Source organism: Phyllobates terribilis, unplaced genomic scaffold, assembly GCF_046119375.1.
Source record: "Phyllobates terribilis strain yellow unplaced genomic scaffold, ASM4611937v1 Scaffold_1__5_contigs__length_1240528914, whole genome shotgun sequence".
Taxonomy (NCBI): Eukaryota; Metazoa; Chordata; class Amphibia; order Anura; family Dendrobatidae; genus Phyllobates; species Phyllobates terribilis.
Window position 1 is genome coordinate 1,002,654,446 of NW_027362761.1, and position 24,995 is coordinate 1,002,679,440.

Here is a 24,995-nt window from a genome sequence, read left to right on the forward strand (position 1 = left end):
TCATATGAAATCTATTTAAAAAATCAGCCAAAAGGTCGAAAAACGTTGTCTGTAAAAAGTTATTGTAAAAAATCTATAAGATGATACTTTTAGCACTTTGGAAGAGTCTAAAACTAAGAATTGACTTGTAAAATAAAAATTCCTGATTATTTGTTTGTACTTTTTGTATTCATTAAAGATTTTTAGAGAAGAAAAATGCATCGGAAAGAAAAAATAATCACAATGTAAAACTTTGTAAAGTTCTTATAGCTTTAATGTAATTAAAAAAAAAAAAAAAAAAAAAAAGAGGGTGCTTTACTTAAGTTTTGGGGGTATAGCTCAGTGGCAGAGCATTTGACTGCAGATTAAGAGGTCCTTGGTTCAACTCCGAGTGCCCCCTGAAGATAAATCTTTTTAAACCAAATAATTCTAGCTTTATTACTTGTTTATCCATTAAAACATTTTAGGCATATAACGTTGAATGCATATTGATGTGCTTTCTTCATATGAAATCTATTTAAAAAATCAGCCAAAAGGTCGAAAAACGTTGTCTGTAAAAAGTCAATGTAAAAAATCTATAAGATGATACTTTTAGCACTTTGGAAGACTCTAAAACTAAGAAGTGACTTGTAAAATAAAAATTCCTGATTATTTGTCTGTACTTTTTGAATTCATTAAAGATTTTTAGAGAAGAAAAATGCATCGGAAAGAAAAAATAATCACAATGTAAAACTTTGTAAAGTTCTTATAGCTTTAATGTAATTAAAAAAAAAAAAAAAAAAAAAAAAAAGAGGGTGCATTACTTAAGTTTTGGGGGTATAGCTCAGTGGCAGAGCATTTGACTGCAGATTAAGAGGTCCTTGGTTCAACTCCGAGTGCCCCCTGAAGATAAATCTTTTTAAACCAAATAATTCTAGCTTTATTACTTGTTTATCCATTAAAACATTTTAGGCATATAACGTTGAATGCATATTGATGTGCTTTCTTCATATGAAATCTATTTAAAAAATCAGCCAAAAGGTCGAAAAACGTTGTCTGTAAAAAGTCAATGTAAAAAATCTATAAGATGATACTTTTAGCACTTTGGAAGACTCTAAAACTAAGAAGTGACTTGGAAAATAAAAATTCCTGATTATTTGTCTGTACTTTTTGAATTCATTAAAGATTTTTAGAGAAGAAAAATGCATCGGAAAGAAAAAATAATCACAATGTAAAACTTTGTAAAGTTCTTATAGCTTTAATGTAATTTAAAAAAAAAAAAAAAAAAAGAGTGTGCATTACTTAAGTTTTGGGGGTATATCTCAGTGGCAGAGCATTTGACTGCAGATCAAGAGGTCCTTGGTTCAACTCCGAGTGCCCCCTGAAAATAAATCTTTTTAAACCAAATAATTCTAGCTTTATTACTTGTTTATCCATTAAAGCATTTTAGGCATATAACGTTGAATGCATATTGATGTGCTTTCTTCATATGAAATCTATTTAAAAAATCAGCCAAAAGGTCGAAAAACGTTGTCTGTAAAAAGTTATTGTAAAAAATCTATAAGATGATACTTTTAGCACTTTGGAAGACTCTAAAACTAAGAATTGACTTGTAAAATAAAAATTCCTGATTATTTGTTTGTACTTTTTGTATTCATTAAAGATTTTTAGAGAAGAAAAATGCATCGGAAAGAAAAAATAATCACAATGTAAAACTTTGTAAAGTTCTTATAGCTTTACTGTAATTAAAAAAAAAAAAAAAAAAAAAAAAAGAGGGTGCATTACTTAAGTTTTGGGGGTATAGCTCAGTGGCAGAGCATTTGACTGCAGATTAAGAGGTCCTTGGTTCAACTCCGAGTGCCCCCTGAAGATAAATGTTTTTAAACCAAATAATTCTAACTTTATTACTTGTTTATCCATTAAAACATTTTAGGCATATAACGTTGAATGCATATTGATGTGCTTTCTTCATATGAAATCTATTTAAAAAATCAGACAAAAGGTCGAAAAACGTCTGTAAAAAGTCAATGTAAAAAATCTATAAGATGATACTTTTAGCACTTTGGAAGACTCTAAAACTAAGAATTGACTTGTAAAATAAAAATTCCTGATTATTTGTCTGTACTTTTTGAATTCATTAAAGATTTTTAAAGAAGAAAAATGCATCGGAAAGAAAAAATAATCACAATGTAAAACTTTGTAAAGTTCTTATAGCTTTAATGTAATTTAAAAAAAAAAAAAAAAAGAGTGTGCATTACTTAAGTTTTGGGGGTATAGCTCAGTGGCAGAGCATTTGACTGCAGATCAAGAGGTCCTTGGTTCAACTCTGAGTGCCCCCTGAAGATAAATCTTTTTAAACCAAATAATTCTAGCTTTATTACTTGTTTATCCATTAAAACATTTTAGGCATATAACGTTGAATGCATATTGATGTGCTTTCTTCATATGAAATCTATTTAAAAAATCAGCCAAAAGGTCGAAAAACGTTGTCTGTAAAAAGTCAATGTAAAAAATCTATAAGATGATACTTTTAGCACTTTGGAAGACTCTAAAACTAAGAATTGACTTGTAAAATAAAAATTCCTGATTATTTGTTTGTACTTTTTGAATTCATTAAAGATTTTTAGAGAAGAAAAATGCATCGGAAAGAAAAAATAATCACAATGTAAAACTTTGTAAAGTTCTTATAGCTTTAATGTAATTAAAAAAAAAAAAAAAAAAAAAGAGGGTGCATTACTTAAGTTTTGGGGGTATAGCTCAGTGGCAGAGCATTTGACTGCAGATTAAGAGGTCCTTGGTTCAACTCCGAGTGCCCCCTGAAGATAAATCTTTTTAAACCAAATAATTCTAGCTTTATTACTTGTTTATCCATTAAAACATTTTAGGCATATAACGTTGAATGCATATTGATGTGCTTTCTTCATATGAAATCTATTTAAAAAATCAGCCAAAAGGTCGAAAAACGTTGTCTGTAAAAAGTCAATGTAAAAAATCTATAAGATGATACTTTTAGCACTTTGGAAGACTCTAAAACTAAGAAGTGACTTGGAAAATAAAAATTCCTGATTATTTGTCTGTACTTTTTGAATTCATTAAAGATTTTTAGAGAAGAAAAATGCATCGGAAAGAAAAAATAATCACAATGTAAAACTTTGTAAAGTTCTTATAGCTTTAATGTAATTTAAAAAAAAAAAAAAAAAAAGAGTGTGCATTACTTAAGTTTTGGGGGTATATCTCAGTGGCAGAGCATTTGACTGCAGATCAAGAGGTCCTTGGTTCAACTCCGAGTGCCCCCTGAAAATAAATCTTTTTAAACCAAATAATTCTAGCTTTATTACTTGTTTATCCATTAAAGCATTTTAGGCATATAACGTTGAATGCATATTGATGTGCTTTCTTCATATGAAATCTATTTAAAAAATCAGCCAAAAGGTCGAAAAACGTTGTCTGTAAAAAGTTATTGTAAAAAATCTATAAGATGATACTTTTAGCACTTTGGAAGACTCTAAAACTAAGAATTGACTTGTAAAATAAAAATTCCTGATTATTTGTTTGTACTTTTTGTATTCATTAAAGATTTTTAGAGAAGAAAAATGCATCGGAAAGAAAAAATAATCACAATGTAAAACTTTGTAAAGTTCTTATAGCTTTACTGTAATTAAAAAAAAAAAAAAAAAAAAAAAAGAGGGTGCATTACTTAAGTTTTGGGGGTATAGCTCAGTGGCAGAGCATTTGACTGCAGATTAAGAGGTCCTTGGTTCAACTCCGAGTGCCCCCTGAAGATAAATCTTTTTAAACCAAATAATTCTAGCTTTATTACTTGTTTATCCATTAAAACATTTTAGGCATATAACGTTGAATGCATATTGATGTGCTTTCTTCATATGAAATCTATTTAAAAAATCAGCCAAAAGGTCGAAAAACGTTGTCTGTAAAAAGTCAATGTAAAAAATCTATAAGATGATACTTTTAGCACTTTGGAAGACTCTAAAACTAAGAAGTGACTTGTAAAATAAAAATTCCTCATTATTTGTCTGTACTTTTTGAATTCATTAAAGATTTTTAGAGAAGAAAAATGCATCGGAAAGAAAAAATAATCACAATGTAAAACTTTGTAAAGTTCTTATAGCTTTAATGTAATTTAAAAAAAAAAAAAAAAAAAGAGAGTACATTACTTAAGTTTTGGGGGTATAGCTCAGTGGCAGAGCATTTGACTGCAGATCAAGAGGTCCTTGGTTCAACTCCGAGTGCCCCATGAAAATAAATCTTTTTAAACCAAATAATTCTAGCTTTATTACTTGTTTATCCATTAAAGCATTTTAGGCATATAACGTTGAATGCATATTGATGTGCTTTCTTCATATGAAATCTATTTAAAAAATCAGCCAAAAGGTCGAAAAACGTTGTCTGTAAAAAGTCAATGTAAAAAATCTATAAGATGATACTTTTAGCACTTTGGAAGACTCTAAAACTAAGAATTGACTTGTAAAATAAAAATTCCTGATTATTTGTCTGTACTTTTTGAATTCATTAAAGATTTTTAGAGAAGAAAAATGCATCGGAAAGAAAAAATAATCACAATGTAAAACTTTGTAAAGTTCTTATAGCTTTAATGTAATTTAAAAAAAAAAAAAAAAAAGAGTGTGCATTACTTAAGTTTTGGGGGTATAGCTCAGTGGCAGAGCATTTGACTGCAGATTAAGAGATCCTTGGTTCAACTCTGAGTGCCCCCTGAAGATAAATCTTTTTAAACCAAATAATTCTTGCTTTATTACTTGTTTATCCATTAAAACATTTTAGGCATATAACGTTGAATGCATATTGATGTGCTTTCTTCATATGAAATCTATTTAAAAAATCAGCCAAAAGGTCGAAAAACGTTGTCTGTAAAAAGGCAATGTAAAAAATCTATAAGATGATACTTTTAGCACTTTGGAAGACTCTAAAACTAAGAATTGACTTGTAAAATAAAAATTCCTGATTATTTGTTTGTACTTTTTGAATTCATTAAAGATTTTTAGAGAAGAAAAATGCATCGGAAAGAAAAAATAATCACAATGTAAAACTTTGTAAAGTTCTTATAGCTTTAATGTAATTAAAAAAAAAAAAAAAAAAAAAAAAAAAAGAGGGTGCATTACTTAAGTTTTGGGGGTATAGCTCAGTGGCAGAGCATTTGACTGCAGATTAAGAGGTCCTTGGTTCAACTCCGAGTGCCCCCTGAAGATAAATCTTTTTAAACCAAATAATTCTAGCTTTATTACTTGTTTATCCATTAAAACATTTTAGGCATATAACGTTGAATGCATATTGATGTGCTTTCTTCATATGAAATCTATTTAAAAAATCAGCCAAAAGGTCGAAAAACGTTGTCTGTAAAAAGTCAATGTAAAAAATCTATAAGATGATACTTTTAGCACTTTGGAAGACTCTAAAACTAAGAAGTGACTTGGAAAATAAAAATTCCTGATTATTTGTCTGTACTTTTTGAATTCATTAAAGATTTTTAGAGAAGAAAAATGCATCGGAAAGAAAAAATAATCACAATGTAAAACTTTGTAAAGTTCTTATAGCTTTAATGTAATTTAAAAAAAAAAAAAAAAAAAGATTGTGCATTACTTAAGTTTTGGGGGTATATCTCAGTGGCAGAGCATTTGACTGCAGATCAAGAGGTCCTTGGTTCAACTCCGAGTGCCCCCTGAAAATAAATCTTTTTAAACCAAATAATTCTAGCTTTATTACTTGTTTATCCATTAAAGCATTTTAGGCATATAACGTTGAATGCATATTGATGTGCTTTCTTCATATGAAATCTATTTAAAAAATCAGCCAAAAGGTCGAAAAACGTTGTCTGTAAAAAGTTATTGTAAAAAATCTATAAGATGATACTTTTAGCACTTTGGAAGACTCTAAAACTAAGAATTGACTTGTAAAATAAAAATTCCTGATTATTTGTTTGTACTTTTTGTATTCATTAAAGATTTTTAGAGAAGAAAAATGCATCGGAAAGAAAAAATAATCACAATGTAAAACTTTGTAAAGTTCTTATAGCTTTAATGTAATTTAAAAAAAAAAAAAAAAAAGAGTGTGCATTACTTAAGTTTTGGGGGTATAGCTCAGTGGCAGAGCATTTGACTGCAGATTAAGAGATCCTTGGTTCAACTCTGAGTGCCCCCTGAAGATAAATCTTTTTAAACCAAATAATTCTTGCTTTATTACTTGTTTATCCATTAAAACATTTTAGGAATATAACGTTGAATGCATATTGATGTGCTTTCTTCATATGAAATCTATTTAAAAAATCAGCCAAAAGGTCGAAAAACGTTGTCTGAAAAAAGTCAATGTAAAAAATCTATAAGATGATACTTTTAGCACTTTGGAAGACTCTAAAACTAAGAATTGACTTGTAAAATAAAAATTCCTGATTATTTGTTTGTACTTTTTGAATTCATTAAAGATTTTTAGAGAAGAAAAATGCATCGGAAAGAAAAAATAATCACAATGTAAAACTTTGTAAAGTTCTTATAGCTTTAATGTAATTAAAAAAAAAAAAAAAAAAAAAAAAGAGGGTGCATTACTTAAGTTTTGGGGGTATAGCTCAGTGGCAGAGCATTTGACTGCAGATTAAGAGGTCCTTGGTTCAACTCCGAGTGCCCCCTGAAGATAAATCTTTTTAAACCAAATAATTCTAGCTTTATTACTTGTTTATCCATTAAAACATTTTAGGCATATAACGTTGAATGCATATTGATGTGCTTTCTTCATATGAAATCTATTTAAAAAATCAGCCAAAAGGTCGAAAAACGTTGTCTGTAAAAAGTCAATGTAAAAAATCTATAAGATGATACTTTTAGCACTTTGGAAGACTCTAAAACTAAGAATTGACTTGTAAAATAAAAATTCCTGATTATTTGTTTGTACTTTTTGAATTCATTAAAGATTTTTAGAGAAGAAAAATGCATCGGAAAGAAAAAATAATCACAATGTAAAACTTTGTAAAGTTCTTATAGCTTTAATGTAATTAAAAAAAAAAAAAAAAAAAAAGAGGGTGCATTACTTAAGTTTTGGGGGTATAGCTCAGTGGCAGAGCATTTGACAGCAGATTAAGAGGTCCTTGGTTCAACTCCGAGTGCCCCCTGAAGATAAATCTTTTTAAACCAAATAATTCTAGCTTTATTACTTGTTTATCCATTAAAACATTTTAGGCATATAACGTTGAATGCATATTGATGTGCTTTCTTCATATGAAATCTATTTAAAAAATCAGACAAAAGGTCGAAAAACGTTGTCTGTAAAAAGTCAATGTAAAAAATCTATAAGATGATACTTTTAGCACTTTGGAAGACTCTAAAACTAAGAATTGACTTGTAAAATAAAAATTCCTGATTATTTGTCTGTACTTTTTGAATTCATTCAAGATTTTTAGAGAAGAAAAATGCATCGGAAAGAAAAAATAATCACAATGTAAAGCTTTCTAAAGTTCTTATAGCTTTAATGTAATTTAAAAAAAAAAAAAAAAGAGTTTTCATTACTTAAGTTTTGGGGGTATATCTCAGTGGCAGAGCATTTGACTGCAGATTAAGAGATCCTTGGTTCAACTCCGAGTGCCCCCTGAAGATAAATCTTTTTAAACCAAATAATTCTATCTTTATTACTTGTTTATCCATTAAAACATTTTAGGCATATAACGTTGAATGCATATTGATGTGCTTTCTTCATATGAAATCTATTTAAAAAATCAGACAAAAGGTCGAAAAACGTTGTCTGTAAAAAGTCAATGTAAAAAATCTACAAGATGATACTTTTAGCACTTTGGAAGACTCTAAAACTAAGAATTGACTTGTAAAATAAAAATTCCTGATTATTTGTCTGTACTTTTTGAATTCATTAAAGATTTTTAGAGAAGAAAAATGCATCGGAAAGAAAAAATAATCACAATGTAAAGCTTTCTAAAGTTCTTATAGCTTTAATGTAATTTAAAAAAAAAAAAAAAAGAGTGTGCATTACTTAAGTTTTGGGGGTATATCTCAGTGGCAGAGCATTTGACTGCAGATTAAGAGATCCTTGGTTCAACTCCGAGTGCCCCCCTGAAGATAAATCTTTTTAAACCAAATAATTCTTGCTTTATTACTTGTTTATCCATTAAAACATTTTAGGCATATAACGTTGAATGCATATTGATGTGCTTTCTTCATATGAAATCTATTTAAAAAATCAGCCAAAAGGTCGAAAAACGTTGTCTGTAAAAAGTTATTGTAAAAAATCTATAAGATGATACTTTTAGCACTTTGGAAGACTCTAAAACTAAGAATTGACTTGTAAAATAAAAATTCCTGATTATTTGTTTGTACTTTTTGTATTCATTAAAGATTTTTAGAGAAGAAAAATGCATTGGAAAGAAAAAATAATCACAATGTAAAGCTTTCTAAAGATCTTATAGCTTTAATGTAATTAAAAAAAAAAAAAAAAAAAAGAGGGTGCATTACTTAAGTTTTGGGGGTATAGCTCAGTGGCAGAGCATTTGACAGCAGATTAAGAGGTCCTTGGTTCAACTCCGAGTGCCCCCTGAAGATAAATCTTTTTAAACCAAATAATTCTAGCTTTATTACTTGTTTATCCATTAAAACATTTTAGGCATATAACGTTGAATGCATATTGATGTGCTTTCTTCATATGAAATCTATTTAAAAAATCAGACAAAAGGTCGAAAAACGTTGTCTGTAAAAAGTCAATGTAAAAAATCTATAAGATGATACTTTTAGCACTTTGGAAGACTCTAAAACTAAGAATTGACTTGTAAAATAAAAATTCCTGATTATTTGTCTGTACTTTTTGAATTCATTCAAGATTTTTAGAGAAGAAAAATGCATCGGAAAGAAAAAATAATCACAATGTAAAGCTTTCTAAAGTTCTTATAGCTTTAATGTAATTTAAAAAAAAAAAAAAAAGAGTTTTCATTACTTAAGTTTTGGGGGTATATCTCAGTGGCAGAGCATTTGACTGCAGATTAAGAGATCCTTGGTTCAACTCCGAGTGCCCCCTGAAGATAAATCTTTTTAAACCAAATAATTCTATCTTTATTACTTGTTTATCCATTAAAACATTTTAGGCATATAACGTTGAATGCATATTGATGTGCTTTCTTCATATGAAATCTATTTAAAAAATCAGACAAAAGGTCGAAAAACGTTGTCTGTAAAAAGTCAATGTAAAAAATCTATAAGATGATACTTTTAGCACTTTGGAAGACTCTAAAACTAAGAATTGACTTGTAAAATAAAAATTCCTGATTATTTGTCTGTACTTTTTGAATTCATTAAAGATTTTTAGAGAAGAAAAATGCATCGGAAAGAAAAAATAATCACAATGTAAAGCTTTCTAAAGTTCTTATAGCTTTAATGTAATTTAAAAAAAAAAAAAAAAGAGTGTGCATTACTTAAGTTTTGGGGGTATATCTCAGTGGCAGAGCATTTGACTGCAGATTAAGAGATCCTTGGTTCAACTCCGAGTGCCCCCCTGAAGATAAATCTTTTTAAACCAAATAATTCTTGCTTTATTACTTGTTTATCCATTAAAACATTTTAGGCATATAACGTTGAATGCATATTGATGTGCTTTCTTCATATGAAATCTATTTAAAAAATCAGCCAAAAGGTCGAAAAACGTTGTCTGTAAAAAGTTATTGTAAAAAATCTATAAGATGATACTTTTAGCACTTTGGAAGACTCTAAAACTAAGAATTGACTTGTAAAATAAAAATTCCTGATTATTTGTTTGTACTTTTTGTATTCATTAAAGATTTTTAGAGAAGAAAAATGCATTGGAAAGAAAAAATAATCACAATGTAAAGCTTTCTAAAGTTCTTATAGCTTTAATGTAATTAAAAAAAAAAAAAAAAAAAAAGAGGGTGCATTACTTAAGTTTTGGGGGTATAGCTCAGTGGCAGAGCATTTGACAGCAGATTAAGAGGTCCTTGGTTCAACTCCGAGTGCCCCCTGAAGATAAATCTTTTTAAACCAAATAATTCTAGCTTTATTACTTGTTTATCCATTAAAACATTTTAGGCATATAACGTTGAATGCATATTGATGTGCTTTCTTCATATGAAATCTATTTAAAAAATCAGACAAAAGGTCGAAAAACGTTGTCTGTAAAAAGTCAATGTAAAAAATCTATAAGATGATACTTTTAGCACTTTGGAAGACTCTAAAACTAAGAATTGACTTGTAAAATAAAAATTCCTGATTATTTGTCTGTACTTTTTGAATTCATTCAAGATTTTTAGAGAAGAAAAATGCATCGGAAAGAAAAAATAATCACAATGTAAAGCTTTCTAAAGTTCTTATAGCTTTAATGTAATTTAAAAAAAAAAAAAAAAGAGTTTTCATTACTTAAGTTTTGGGGGTATATCTCAGTGGCAGAGCATTTGACTGCAGATTAAGAGATCCTTGGTTCAACTCCGAGTGCCCCCTGAAGATAAATCTTTTTAAACCAAATAATTCTATCTTTATTACTTGTTTATCCATTAAAACATTTTAGGCATATAACGTTGAATGCATATTGATGTGCTTTCTTCATATGAAATCTATTTAAAAAATCAGACAAAAGGTCGAAAAACGTTGTCTGTAAAAAGTCAATGTAAAAAATCTATAAGATGATACTTTTAGCACTTTTGAAGACTCTAAAACTAAGAATTGACTTGTAAAATAAAAATTCCTGATTATTTGTCTGTACTTTTTGAATTCATTAAAGATTTTTAGAGAAGAAAAATGCATCGGAAAGAAAAAATAATCACAATGTAAAGCTTTCTAAAGTTCTTATAGCTTTAATGTAATTTAAAAAAAAAAAAAAAAGAGTGTGCATTACTTAAGTTTTGGGGGTATATCTCAGTGGCAGAGCATTTGACTGCAGATTAAGAGATCCTTGGTTCAACTCCGAGTGCCCCCCTGAAGATAAATCTTTTTAAACCAAATAATTCTTGCTTTATTACTTGTTTATCCATTAAAACATTTTAGGCATATAACGTTGAATGCATATTGATGTGCTTTCTTCATATGAAATCTATTTAAAAAATCAGCCAAAAGGTCGAAAAACGTTGTCTGTAAAAAGTTATTGTAAAAAATCTATAAGATGATACTTTTAGCACTTTGGAAGACTCTAAAACTAAGAATTGACTTGTAAAATAAAAATTCCTGATTATTTGTTTGTACTTTTTGTATTCATTAAAGATTTTTAGAGAAGAAAAATGCATTGGAAAGAAAAAATAATCACAATGTAAAGCTTTCTAAAGTTCTTATAGCTTTAATGTAATTAAAAAAAAAAAAAAAAAAAAGAGGGTGCATTACTTAAGTTTTGGGGGTATAGCTCAGTGGCAGAGCATTTGACTGCAGATTAAGAGGTCCTTGGTTCAACTCCGAGTGCCCCCTGAAGATAAATCTTTTTAAACCAAATAATTCTAGCTTTATTACTTGTTTATCCATTAAAACATTTTAGGCATATAACGTTGAATGCATATTGATGTGCTTTCTTCATATGAAATCTATTTAAAAAATCAGACAAAAGGTCGAAAAACGTTGTCTGTAAAAAGTCAATGTAAAAAATCTATAAGATGATACTTTTAGCACTTTGGAAGACTCTAAAACTAAGAATTGACTTGTAAAATAAAAATTCCTGATTATTTGTCTGTACTTTTTGAATTCATTAAAGATTTTTAGAGAAGAAAAATGCATCGGAAAGAAAAAATAATCACAATGTAAAGCTTTCTAAAGTTCTTATAGCTTTAATGTAATTTAAAAAAAAAAAAAAAAGAGTTCATTACTTAAGTTTTGGGGGTATATCTCAGTGGCAGAGCATTTGACTGCAGATTAAGAGATCCTTGGTTCAACTCCGAGTGCCCCCTGAAGATAAATCTTTTTAAACCAAATAATTCTATCTTTATTACTTGTTTATCCATTAAAACATTTTAGGCATATAACGTTGAATGCATATTGATGTGCTTTCTTCATATGAAATCTATTTAAAAAATCAGACAAAAGGTCGAAAAACGTTGTCTGTAAAAAGTTATTGTAAAAAATCTATAAGATGATACTTTTAGCACTTTGGAAGACTCTAAAACTAAGAATTGACTTGTAAAATAAAAATTCCTGATTATTTGTTTGTACTTTTTGTATTCATTAAAGATTTTTAGAGAAGAAAAATGCATTGGAAAGAAAAAATAATCACAATGTAAAGCTTTCTAAAGTTCTTATAGCTTTAATGTAATTTAAAAAAAAAAAAAAAGAGTGTGCATTACTTAAGTTTTGGGGGTATAGCTCAGTGGCAGAGCATTTGACTGCAGATTAGGAGGTCCTTGGTTCAACTCCGAGTGCCCCCTGAAGATAAATCTTTTTAAACCAAATAATTCTAGCTTTATTACTTGTTTATCCATTAAAACATTTTAGGCATATAACGTTGAATGCATATTGATGTGCTTTCTTCATATGAAATCTATTTAAAAAATCAGCCAAAAGGTCGAAAAACGTTGTCTGTAAAAAGTCAATGTAAAAAATCTATAAGATGATACTTTTAGCACTTTGGAAGACTCTAAAACTAAGAAGTGACTTGTAAAATAAAAATTCCTGATTATTTGTCTGTACTTTTTTAATTCATTAAAGATTTTTAGAGAAGAAAAATGCATCGGAAAGAAAAAATAATCACAATGTAAAACTTTGTAAAGTTCTTATAGCTTTAATGTAATTAAAAAAAAAAAAAAAAAAAAAAAAAAGAGGGTGCATTACTTAAGTTTTGGGGGTATAGCTCAGTGGCAGAGCATTTGACTGCAGATTAAGAGGTCCTTGGTTCAACTCCGAGTGCCCCCTGAAGATAAATCTTTTTAAACCAAATAATTCTAGCTTTATTACTTGTTTATCCATTAAAACATTTTAGGCATATAACGTTGAATGCATATTGATGTGCTTTCTTCATATGAAATCTATTTAAAAAATCAGACAAAAGGTCGAAAAACGTTGTCTGTAAAAAGTCAATGTAAAAAATCTATAAGATGATACTTTTAGCACTTTGGAAGACTCTAAAACTAAGAATTGACTTGTAAAATAAAAATTCCTGATTATTTGTCTGTACTTTTTGAATTCATTAAAGATTTTTAGAGAAGAAAAATGCATCGGAAAGAAAAAATAATCACAATGTAAAGCTTTCTAAAGTTCTTATAGCTTTAATGTAATTTAAAAAAAAAAAAAAAAGAGTTTTCATTACTTAAGTTTTGGGGGTATATCTCAGTGGCAGAGCATTTGACTGCAGATTAAGAGATCCTTGGTTCAACTCCGAGTGCCCCCTGAAGATAAATCTTTTTAAACCAAATAATTCTATCTTTATTACTTGTTTATCCATTAAAACATTTTAGGCATATAACGTTGAATGCATATTGATGTGCTTTCTTCATATGAAATCTATTTAAAAAATCAGACAAAAGGTCGAAAAACGTTGTCTGTAAAAAGTCAATGTAAAAAATCTATAAGATGATACTTTTAGCACTTTGGAAGACTCTAAAACTAAGAATTGACTTGTAAAATAAAAATTCCTGATTATTTGTCTGTACTTTTTGAATTCATTAAAGATTTTTAGAGAAGAAAAATGCATCGGAAAGAAAAAATAATCACAATGTAAAACTTTGTAAAGTTCTTATAGCTTTAATGTAATTAAAAAAAAAAAAAAAAAAAAAAAAAGAGGGTGCATTACTTAAGTTTTGGGGGTATAGCTCAGTGGCAGAGCATTTGACTGCAGATTAAGAGGTCCTTGGTTCAACTCCGAGTGCCCCCTGAAGATAAATCTTTTTAAACCAAATAATTCTAGCTTTATTACTTGTTTATCCATTAAAACATTTTAGGCATATAACGTTGAATGCATATTGATGTGCTTTCTTCATATGAAATCTATTTAAAAAATCAGACAAAAGGTCGAAAAACGTTGTCTGTAAAAAGTCAATGTAAAAAATCTATAAGATGATACTTTTAGCACTTTGGAAGACTCTAAAACTAAGAATTGACTTGTAAAATAAAAATTCCTGATTATTTGTCTGTACTTTTTGAATTCATTAAAGATTTTTAGAGAAGAAAAATGCATCGGAAAGAAAAAATAATCACAATGTAAAGCTTTCTAAAGTTCTTATAGCTTTAATGTAATTTAAAAAAAAAAAAAAAAGAGTTTTCATTACTTAAGTTTTGGGGGTATATCTCAGTGGCAGAGCATTTGACTGCAGATTAAGAGATCCTTGGTTCAACTCCGAGTGCCCCCTGAAGATAAATCTTTTTAAACCAAATAATTCTATCTTTATTACTTGTTTATCCATTAAAACATTTTAGGCATATAACGTTGAATGCATATTGATGTGCTTTCTTCATATGAAATCTATTTAAAAAATCAGACAAAAGGTCGAAAAACGTTGTCTGTAAAAAGTCAATGTAAAAAATCTATAAGATGATACTTTTAGCACTTTGGAAGACTCTAAAACTAAGAATTGACTTGTAAAATAAAAATTCCTGATTATTTGTCTGTACTTTTTGAATTCATTAAAGATTTTTAGAGAAGAAAAATGCATCGGAAAGAAAAAATAATCACAATGTAAAGCTTTCTAAAGTTCTTATAGCTTTAATGTAATTTAAAAAAAAAAAAAAAAGAGTGTGCATTACTTAAGCTTTGGGGGTATATCTCAGTGGCAGAGCATTTGACTGCAGATTAAGAGATCCTTGGTTCAACTCCGAGTGCCCCCCTGAAGATAAATCTTTTTAAACCAAATAATTCTTGCTTTATTACTTGTTTATCTATTAAAACATTTTAGGCATATAACGTTGAATGCATATTGATGTGCTTTCTTCATATGAAATCTATTTAAAAAATCAGCCAAAAGGTCGAAAAACGTTGTCTGTAAAAAGTTATTGTAAAAAATCTATAAGATGATACTTTTAGCACTTTGGAAGACTCTAAAACTAAGAATTGACTTGTAAAATAAAAATTCCTGATTATTTGTTTGTACTTTTTGTATTCATTAAAGATTTTTAGAGAAGAAAAATGCATCGGAAAGAAAAAATAATCACAATGTAAAGCTTTCTAAAGTTCTTATAGCTTTAATGTAATTTAAAAAAAAAAAAAAAGAGTGTGCATTACTTAAGTTTTGGGGGTATATCTCAGTGGCAGAGCATTTGACTGCAGATTAAGAGATCCTTGGTTCAACTCCGAGTGCCCCCCTGAAGATAAATCTTTTTAAACCAAATAATTCTTGCTTTATTACTTGTTTATCCATTAAAACATTTTAGGCATATAACGTTGAATGCATATTGATGTGCTTTCTTCATATGAAATCTATTTAAAAAATCAGCCAAAAGGTCGAAAAACGTTGTCTGTAAAAAGTTATTGTAAAAAATCTATAAGATGATACTTTTAGCACTTTGGAAGACTCTAAAACTAAGAATTGACTTGTAAAATAAAAATTCCTGATTATTTGTTTGTACTTTTTGTATTCATTAAAGATTTTTAGAGAAGAAAAATGCATCGGAAAGAAAAAATAATCACAATGTAAAACTTTGTAAAGTTCTTATAGCTTTAATGTAATTAAAAAAAAAAAAAAAAGAGGGTGCATTACTTAAGTTTTGGGGGTATAGCTCAGTGGCAGAGCATTTGACTGCAGATTAGGAGGTCCTTGGTTCAACTCCGAGTGCCCCCTGAAGATAAATCTTTTTAAACCAAATAATTCTAGCTTTATTACTTGTTTATCCATTAAAACATTTTAGGCATATAACGTTGAATGCATATTGATGTGCTTTCTTCATATGAAATCTATTTAAAAAATCAGCCAAAAGGTCGAGAAACGTTGTCTGTAAAAAGTCAATGTAAAAAATCTATAAGATGATACTTTTAGCACTTTGGAAGACTCTAAAACTAAGAAGTGACTTGTAAAATCAAAATTCCTGATTATTTGTCTGTACTTTTTTAATTCATTAAAGATTTTTAGAGAAGAAAAATGCATCGGAAAGAAAAAATAATCACAATGTAAAACTTTGTAAAGTTCTTATAGCTTTAATGTAATTAAAAAAAAAAAAAAAAAAAAAAAAAGAGGGTGCATTACTTAAGTTTTGGGGGTATAGCTCAGTGGCAGAGCATTTGACTGCAGATTAAGAGGTCCTTGGTTCAACTCCGAGTGCCCCCTGAAGATAAATCTTTTTAAACCAAATAATTCTAGCTTTATTACTTGTTTATCCATTAAAACATTTTAGGCATATAACGTTGAATGCATATTGATGTGCTTTCTTCATATGAAATCTATTTAAAAAATCAGACAAAAGGTCGAAAAACGTTGTCTGTAAAAAGTCAATGTAAAAAATCTATAAGATGATACTTTTAGCACTTTGGAAGACTCTAAAACTAAGAATTGACTTGTAAAATAAAAATTCCTGATTATTTGTCTGTACTTTTTGAATTCATTAAAGATTTTTAGAGAAGAAAAATGCATCGGAAAGAAAAAATAATCACAATGTAAAGCTTTCTAAAGTTCTTATAGCTTTAATGTAATTTAAAAAAAAAAAAAAAAGAGTTTTCATTACTTAAGTTTTGGGGGTATATCTCAGTGGCAGAGCATTTGACTGCAGATTAAGAGATCCTTGGTTCAACTCCGAGTGCCCCCTGAAGATAAATCTTTTTAAACCAAATAATTCTATCTTTATTACTTGTTTATCCATTAAAACATTTTAGGCATATAACGTTGAATGCATATTGATGTGCTTTCTTCATATGAAATCTATTTAAAAAATCAGACAAAAGGTCGAAAAACGTTGTCTGTAAAAAGTCAATGTAAAAAATCTATAAGATGATACTTTTAGCACTTTGGAAGACTCTAAAACTAAGAATTGACTTGTAAAATAAAAATTCCTGATTATTTGTCTGTACTTTTTGAATTCATTAAAGATTTTTAGAGAAGAAAAATGCATCGGAAAGAAAAAATAATCACAATGTAAAGCTTTCTAAAGTTCTTATAGCTTTAATGTAATTTAAAAAAAAAAAAAAAAGAGTGTGCATTACTTAAGTTTTGGGGGTATATCTCAGTGGCAGAGCATTTGACTGCAGATTAAGAGATCCTTGGTTCAACTCCGAGTGCCCCCCTGAAGATAAATCTTTTTAAACCAAATAATTCTTGCTTTATTACTTGTTTATCCATTAAAACATTTTAGGCATATAACGTTGAATGCATATTGATGTGCTTTCTTCATATGAAATCTATTTAAAAAATCAGACAAAAGGTCGAAAAACGTTGTCTGTAAAAAGTTATTGTAAAAAATCTATAAGATGATACTTTTAGCACTTTGGAAGACTCTAAAACTAAGAATTGACTTGTAAAATAAAAATTCCTGATTATTTGTTTGTACTTTTTGTATTCATTAAAGATTTTTAGAGAAGAAAAATGCATTGGAAAGAAAAAATAATCACAATGTAAAGCTTTCTAAAGTTCTTATAGCTTTAATGTGATTTAAAAAAAAAAAAAAAGAGTGTGCATTACTTAAGTTTTGGGGGTATAGCTCAGTGGCAGAGCATTTGACTGCAGATTAGGAGGTCCTTGGTTCAACTCCGAGTGCCCCCTGAAGATAAATCTTTTTAAACCAAATAATTCTAGCTTTATTACTTGTTTATCCATTAAAACATTTTAGGCATATAACGTTGAATGCATATTGATGTGCTTTCTTCATATGAAATCTATTTAAAAAATCAGCCAAAAGGTCGAAAAACGTTGTCTGTAAAAAGTCAATGTAAAAAATCTATAAGATGATACTTTTAGCACTTTGGAAGACTCTAAAACTAAGAAGTGACTTGTAAAATAAAAATTCCTGATTATTTGTCTGTACTTTTTTAATTCATTAAAGATTTTTAGAGAAGAAAAATGCATCGGAAAGAAAAAATAATCACAATGTAAAACTTTGTAAAGTTCTTATAGCTTTAATGTTATTAAAAAAAAAAAAAAAAAAAAAAGAGGGTGCATTACTTAAGTTTTGGGGGTATAGCTCAGTGGCAGAGCATTTGACTGCAGATTAAGAGGTCCTTGGTTCAACTCCGAGTGCCCCCTGAAGATAAATCTTTTTAAACCAAATAATTCTAGCTTTATTACTTGTTTATCCATTAAAACATTTTAGGCATATATCGTTGAATGCATATTGATGTGCTTTCTTCATATGAAATCTATTTAAAAAATCAGACAAAAGGTCGAAAAACGTTGTCTGTAAAAAGTCAATGTAAAAAATCTATAAGATGATACTTTTAGCACTTTGGAAGACTCTAAAACTAAGAATTGACTTGTAAAATAAAAATTCCTGATTATTTGTCTGTACTTTTTGAATTCATTAAAGATTTTTAGAGAAGAAAAATGCATCGGAAAGAAAAAATAATCACAATGTAAAGCTTTCTAAAGTTCTTATAGCTTTAATGTAATTTAAAAAAAAAAAAAAAAGAGTTTTCATTACTTAAGTTTTGGGGGTATATCTCAGTGGCAGAGCATTTGACTGCAGATTAAGAGATCCTTGGTTCAACTCCGAGTGCCCCCTGAAGATAAATCTTTTTAAACCAAATAATTCTATCTTTATTACTTGTTTATCCATTAAAACATTTTAGGCATATAACGTTGAATGCATATTGATGTGCTTTCTTCATATGAAATCTATTTAAAAAATCAGACAAAAGGTCGAAAAACGTCTGTAAAAAGTCAATGTAAAAAATCTATAAGATGATACTTTTAGCACTTTGGAAGACTCTAAAACTAAGAATTGACTTGTAAAATAAAAATTCCTGATTATTTGTCTGTACTTTTTGAATTCATTAAAGATTTTTAGAGAAGAAAAATGCATCGGAAAGAAAAAATAATCACAATGTAAAGCTTTCTAAAGTTCTTATAGCTTTAATGTAATTTAAAAAAAAAAAAAAAAGAGTGTGCATTACTTAAGTTTTGGGGGTATATCTCAGTGGCAGAGCATTTGACTGCAGATTAAGAGATCCTTGGTTCAACTCCGAGTGCCCCCCTGAAGATAAATCTTTTTAAACCAAATAATTCTTGCTTTATTACTTGTTTATCTATTAAAACATTTTAGGCATATAACGTTGAATGCATATTGATGTGCTTTCTTCATATGAAATCTATTTAAAAAATCAGCCAAAAGGTCGAAAAACGTTGTCTGTAAAAAGTTATTGTAAAAAATCTATAAGATGATACTTTTAGCACTTTGGAAGACTCTAAAACTAAGAATTGACTTGTAAAATAAAAATTCCTGATTATTTGTTTGTACTTTTTGTATTCATTAAAGATTTTTAGAGAAGAAAAATGCATCGGAAAGAAAAAATAATCACAATGTAAAGCTTTCTAAAGTTCTTATAGCTTTAATGTAATTTAAAAAAAAAAAAAAAGAGTGTGCATTACTTAAGTTTTGGGGGTATATCTCAGTGGCAGAGCATTTGACTGCAGATTAAGAGATCCTTGGTTCAACTCCGAGTGCCCCCCTGAAGATAAATCTTTTTAAACCAAATAATTCTTGCTTTATTACTTGTTTATCCATTAAAACATTTTAGGCATATAACGTTGAATGCATATTGATGTGCTTTCTTCATATGAAATCTATTTAAAAAATCAGCCAAAAGGTCGAAAAACGTTGTCTGTAAAAAGTTATTGTAAAAAATCTATAAGATGATACTTTTAGCACTTTGGAAGACTCTAAAACTAAGAATTGACTTGTAAAATAAAAATTCCTGATTATTTGTTTGTACTTTTTGTATTCATTAAAGATTTTTAGAGAAGAAAAATGCATCGGAAAGAAAAAATAATCACAATGTAAAACTTTGTAAAGTTCTTATAGCTTTAATGTAATTAAAAAAAAAAAAAAAAGAGGGTGCATTACTTAAGTTTTGGGGGTATAGCTCAGTGGCAGAGCATTTGACTGCAGATTAGGAGGTCCTTGGTTCAACTCCGAGTGCCCCCTGAAGATAAATCTTTTTAAACCAAATAATTCTAGCTTTATTACTTGTTTATCCATTAAAACATTTTAGGCATATAACGTTGAATGCATATTGATGTGCTTTCTTCATATGAAATCTATTTAAAAAATCAGCCAAAAGGTCGAAAAACGTTGTCTGTAAAAAGTCAATGTAAAAAATCTATAAGATGATACTTTTAGCACTTTGGAAGACTCTAAAACTAAGAAGTGACTTGTAAAATAAAAATTCCTGATTATTTGTCTGTACTTTTTTAATTCATTAAAGATTTTTAGAGAAGAAAAATGCATCGGAAAGAAAAAATAATCACAATGTAAAACTTTGTAAAGTTCTTATAGCTTTAATGTAATTAAAAAAAAAAAAAAAAAAAAAAAAAGAGGGTGCATTACTTAAGTTTTGGGGGTATAGCTCAGTGGCAGGGCATTTGACTGCAGATTAAGAGGTCCTTGGTTCAAATCCGAGTGCCCCCTGAAGATAAATCTTTTTAAACCAAATAATTCTAGCTTTATTACTTGTTTATCCATTAAAACATTTTAGGCATATAACGTTGAATGCATATTGATGTGCTTTCTTCATATGAAATCTATTTAAAAAATCAGCCAAAAGGTCGAAAAACGTTGTCTGTAAAAAGTCAATGTAAAAAATCTATAAGATGATACTTTTAGCACTTTGGAAGACTCTAAAACTAAGAAGTGACTTGGAAAATAAAAATTCCTGATTATTTGTCTGTACTTTTTGAATTCATTAAAGATTTTTAGAGAAGAAAAATGCATCGGAAAGAAAAAATAATCACAATGTAAAACTTTGTAAAGTTCTTATAGCTTTAATGTAATTTAAAAAAAAAAAAAAAAAAGAGTGTGCATTACTTAAGTTTTGGGGGTATAGCTCAGTGGCAGAGCATTTGACTGCAGATCAAGAGGTCCTTGGTTCAACTCCGAGTGCCCCCTGAAGATAAATCTTTTAAAACCAAATAATTCTAGCTTTATTACTTGTTTATCCATTAAAGCATTTTAGGCATATAACGTTGAATGCATATTGATGTGCTTTCTTCATATGAAATCTATTTAAAAAATCAGCCAAAATGTCGAAAAACGTTGTCTGTAAAAAGTCAATTTAAAAAATCTATAAGATGATACTTTTAGCACTTTGGAAGACTCTAAAACTAAGAATTGACTTGTAAAATAAAAATTCCTGATTATTTTTCTGTACTTTTTGAATTCATTAAAGATTTTTAGAGAAGAAAAATGCATCGGAAAGAAAAAATAATCACAATGTAAAACTTTGTAAAGTTCTTATAGCTTTAATGTAATTTAAAAAAAAAAAAAAAAAGAGTGTGCATTACTTAAGTTTTGGGGGTATAGCTCAGTGTCAGAGCATTTGACTGCAGATCAAGAGGTCCTTGGTTCAACTCTGAGTGCCCCCTGAAGATAAATCTTTTTAAACCAAATAATTCTATCTTTATTACTTGTTTATCCATTAAAATATTTTAGGCATATAACGTTGAATGCATATTGATGTGCTTTCTTCATATGAAAGCTATTTAAAAAATCAGACAAAAGGTCGAAAAACGTTGTCTGTAAAAAGTCAATGTAAAAAATCTATAAGATGATACTTTTAGAACTTTGGAAGACTCTAAAACTAAGAATTGACTTGTAAAATAAAAATTCCTGAGTATTTGTCTGTACTTTTTGAATTCATTAAAGATTTTTAGAGAAGAAAAATGCATCGGAAAGAAAAAATAATCACAATGTAAAGCTTTCTAAAGTTCTTATAGCTTTAATGTAATTTAAAAAAAAAAAAAAAAGAGTGTGCATTACTTAAGTTTTGGGGGTATATCTCAGTGGCAGAGCATTTGACTGCAGATTAAGAGATCCTTGGTTCAACTCCGAGTGCCCCCCTGAAGATAAATCTTTTTAAACCAAATAATTCTTGCTTTATTACTTGTTTATCCATTAAAACATTTTAGGCATATAACGTTGAATGCATATTGATGTGCTTTCTTCATATGAAATCTATTTAAAAAATCAGCCAAAAGGTCGAAAAACGTTGTCTGTAAAAAGTTATTGTAAAAAATCTATAAGATGATACTTTTAGCACTTTGGAAGACTCTAAAACTAAGAATTGACTTGTAAAATAAAAATTCCTGATTATTTGTCTGTACTTTTTGAATTCATTAAAGATTTTTAGAGAAGAAAAATGCATCGGAAAGAAAAAATAATCACAATGTAAAACTTTGTAAAGTTCTTATAGCTTTAATGTAATTTAAAAAAAAAAAAAAAAAAGAGTGTGCATTACTTAAGTTTTGGGGGTATAGCTCAGTGGCAGAGCATTTGACTGCAGATCAAGAGGTCCTTGGTTCAACTCCGAGTGCCCCCTGAAGATAAATCTTTTTAAACCAAATAATTCTAGCTTTATTACTTGTTTATCCATTAAAGCATTTTAGGCATATAACGTTGAATGCATATTGATGTGCTTTCTTCATATGAAATCTATTTAAAAAATCAGCCAAAATGTCGAAAAACGTTGTCTGTAAAAAGTCAATTTAAAAAATCTATAAGATGATACTTTTAGCACTTTGGAAGACTCTAAAACTAAGAATTGACTTGTAAAATAAAAATTCCTGATTATTTTTCTGTACTTTTTGAATTCATTAAAGATTTTTAGAGAAGAAAAATGCATCGGAAAGAAAAAATAATCACAATGTAAAACTTTGTAAAGTTCTTATAGCTTTAATGTAATTAAAAAAAAAAAAAAAAAAAGAGTGTGCATTACTTAAGTTTTGGGGGTATAGCTCAGTGTCAGAGCATTTGACTGCAGATCAAGAGGTCCTTGGTTCAACTCTGAGTGCCCCCTGAAGATAAATCTTTTTAAACCAAATAATTCTATCTTTATTACTTGTTTATCCATTAAAACATTTTAGGCATATAATGTTGAATGCATATTGATGTGCTTTCTTCATATGAAATCTATTTAAAAAATCAGACAAAAGGTCGAAAAACGTTGTCTGTAAAAAGTCAACGTAAAAAATCTATAAGATGATACTTTTAGAACTTTGGAAGACTCTAAAACTAAGAATTGACTTGTAAAATAAAAATTCCTGAGTATTTGTCTGTACTTTTTGAATTCATTAAAGATTTTTAGAGAAGAAAAATGCATCGGAAAGAAAAAATAATCACAATGTAAAGCTTTCTAAAGTTCTTATAGCTTTAATGTAATTTAAAAAAAAAAAAAAAAGAGTGTGCATTACTTAAGTTTTGGGGGTATATCTCAGTGGCAGAGCATTTGACTGCAGATTAAGAGATCCTTGGTTCAACTCCGAGTGCCCCCCTGAAGATAAATCTTTTTAAACCAAATAATTCTTGCTTTATTACTTGTTTATCCATTAAAACATTTTAGGCATATAACGTTGAATGCATATTGATGTGCTTTCTTCATATGAAATCTATTTAAAAAATCAGCCAAAAGGTCGAAAAACGTTGTCTGTAAAAAGTTATTGTAAAAAATCTATAAGATGATACTTTTAGCACTTTGGAAGACTCTAAAACTAAGAATTGACTTGTAAAATAAAAATTCCTGATTATTTGTCTGTACTTTTTGAATTCATTAAAGATTTTTAGAGAAGAAAAATGCATCGGAAAGAAAAAATAATCACAATGTAAAACTTTGTAAAGTTCTTATAGCTTTAATGTAATTAAAAAAAAAAAAAAAAAAGTGGGTGCATTACTTAAGTTTTGGGGGTATAGCTCAGTGGCAGAGCATTTGACTGCAGATTAAGAGGTCCTTGGTTCAACTCCGAGTGCCCCCTGAAGATAAATCTTTTTAAACCAAATAATTCTAGCTTTATTACTTGTTTATCCATTAAAACATTTTAGGCATATAACGTTGAATGCATATTTATGTGCTTTCTTCATATGAAATCTATTTAAAAAATCAGCCAAAAGGTCGAAAAACGTTGTCTGTAAAAAGTCAATGTAAAAAATCTATAAGATGATACTTTTAGCACTTTGGAAGACTCTAAAACTAAGAAGTGACTTGGAAAATAAAAATTCCTGATTATTTGTCTGTACTTTTTGAATTCATTAAAGATTTTTAGAGAAGAAAAATGCATCGGAAAGAAAAAATAATCACAATGTAAAACTTTGTAAAGTTCTTATAGCTTTAATGTAATTTAAAAAAAAAAAAAAAAAAGAGTGTGCATTACTTAAGTTTTGGGGGTATAGCTCAGTGGCAGAGCATTTGACTGCAGATCAAGAGGTCCTTGGTTCAACTCCGAGTGCCCCCTGAAGATAAATCTTTTTAAACCAAATAATTCTAGCTTTATTACTTGTTTATCCATTAAAGCATTTTAGGCATATAACGTTGAATGCATATTGATGTGCTTTCTTCATATGAAATCTATTTAAAAAATCAGCCAAAATGTCGAAAAACGTTGTCTGTAAAAAGTCAATTTAAAAAATCTATAAGATGATACTTTTAGCACTTTGGAAGACTCTAAAACTAAGAATTGACTTGTAAAATAAAAATTCCTGATTATTTTTCTGTACTTTTTGAATTCATTAAAGATTTTTAGAGAAGAAAAATGCATCGGAAAGAAAAAATAATCACAATGTAAAACTTTGTAAAGTTCTTATAGCTTTAATGTAATTTAAAAAAAAAAAAAAAAGAGTGTGCATTACTTAAGTTTTGGGGGTATAGCTCAGTGTCAGAGCATTTGACTGCAGATCAAGAGGTCCTTGGTTCAACTCTGAGTGCCCCCTGAAGATAAATCTTTTTAAACCAAATAATTCTATCTTTATTACTTGTTTATCCATTAAAACATTTTAGGCATATAACGTTGAATGCATATTGATGTGCTTTCTTCATATGAAATCTATTTAAAAAATCAGACAAAAGGTCGAAAAACGTTGTCTGTAAAAAGTCAATGTAAAAAATCTATAAGATGATACTTTTAGCACTTTGGAAGACTCTAAAACTAAGAATTGACTTGTAAAATAAAAATTCCTGAGTATTTGTCTGTACTTTTTGAA

At 28.4% G+C, this 24,995-nt stretch overlaps 3 non-coding genes across 3 annotated transcripts; all 3 read left to right on the forward strand.

Annotated features, from left to right (window-relative positions):
* The first annotated feature begins 20,843 nt into the window (after positions 1 to 20,843).
* Positions 20,844 to 20,915, forward strand: TRNAC-GCA (transfer RNA cysteine (anticodon GCA)). Its single transcript has one exon. It is a non-coding gene; the product is annotated as a tRNA-Cys (tRNA).
* A 1,357-nt stretch (positions 20,916 to 22,272) lies between these two features.
* TRNAC-GCA (transfer RNA cysteine (anticodon GCA)) lies at positions 22,273 to 22,344 on the forward strand. Its single transcript has one exon. It is a non-coding gene; the product is annotated as a tRNA-Cys (tRNA).
* Positions 22,345 to 24,178: 1,834 nt separating this feature from the next.
* On the forward strand, positions 24,179 to 24,250 carry TRNAC-GCA (transfer RNA cysteine (anticodon GCA)). Its single transcript has one exon. It is a non-coding gene; the product is annotated as a tRNA-Cys (tRNA).
* Positions 24,251 to 24,995: the final 745 nt, after the last annotated feature.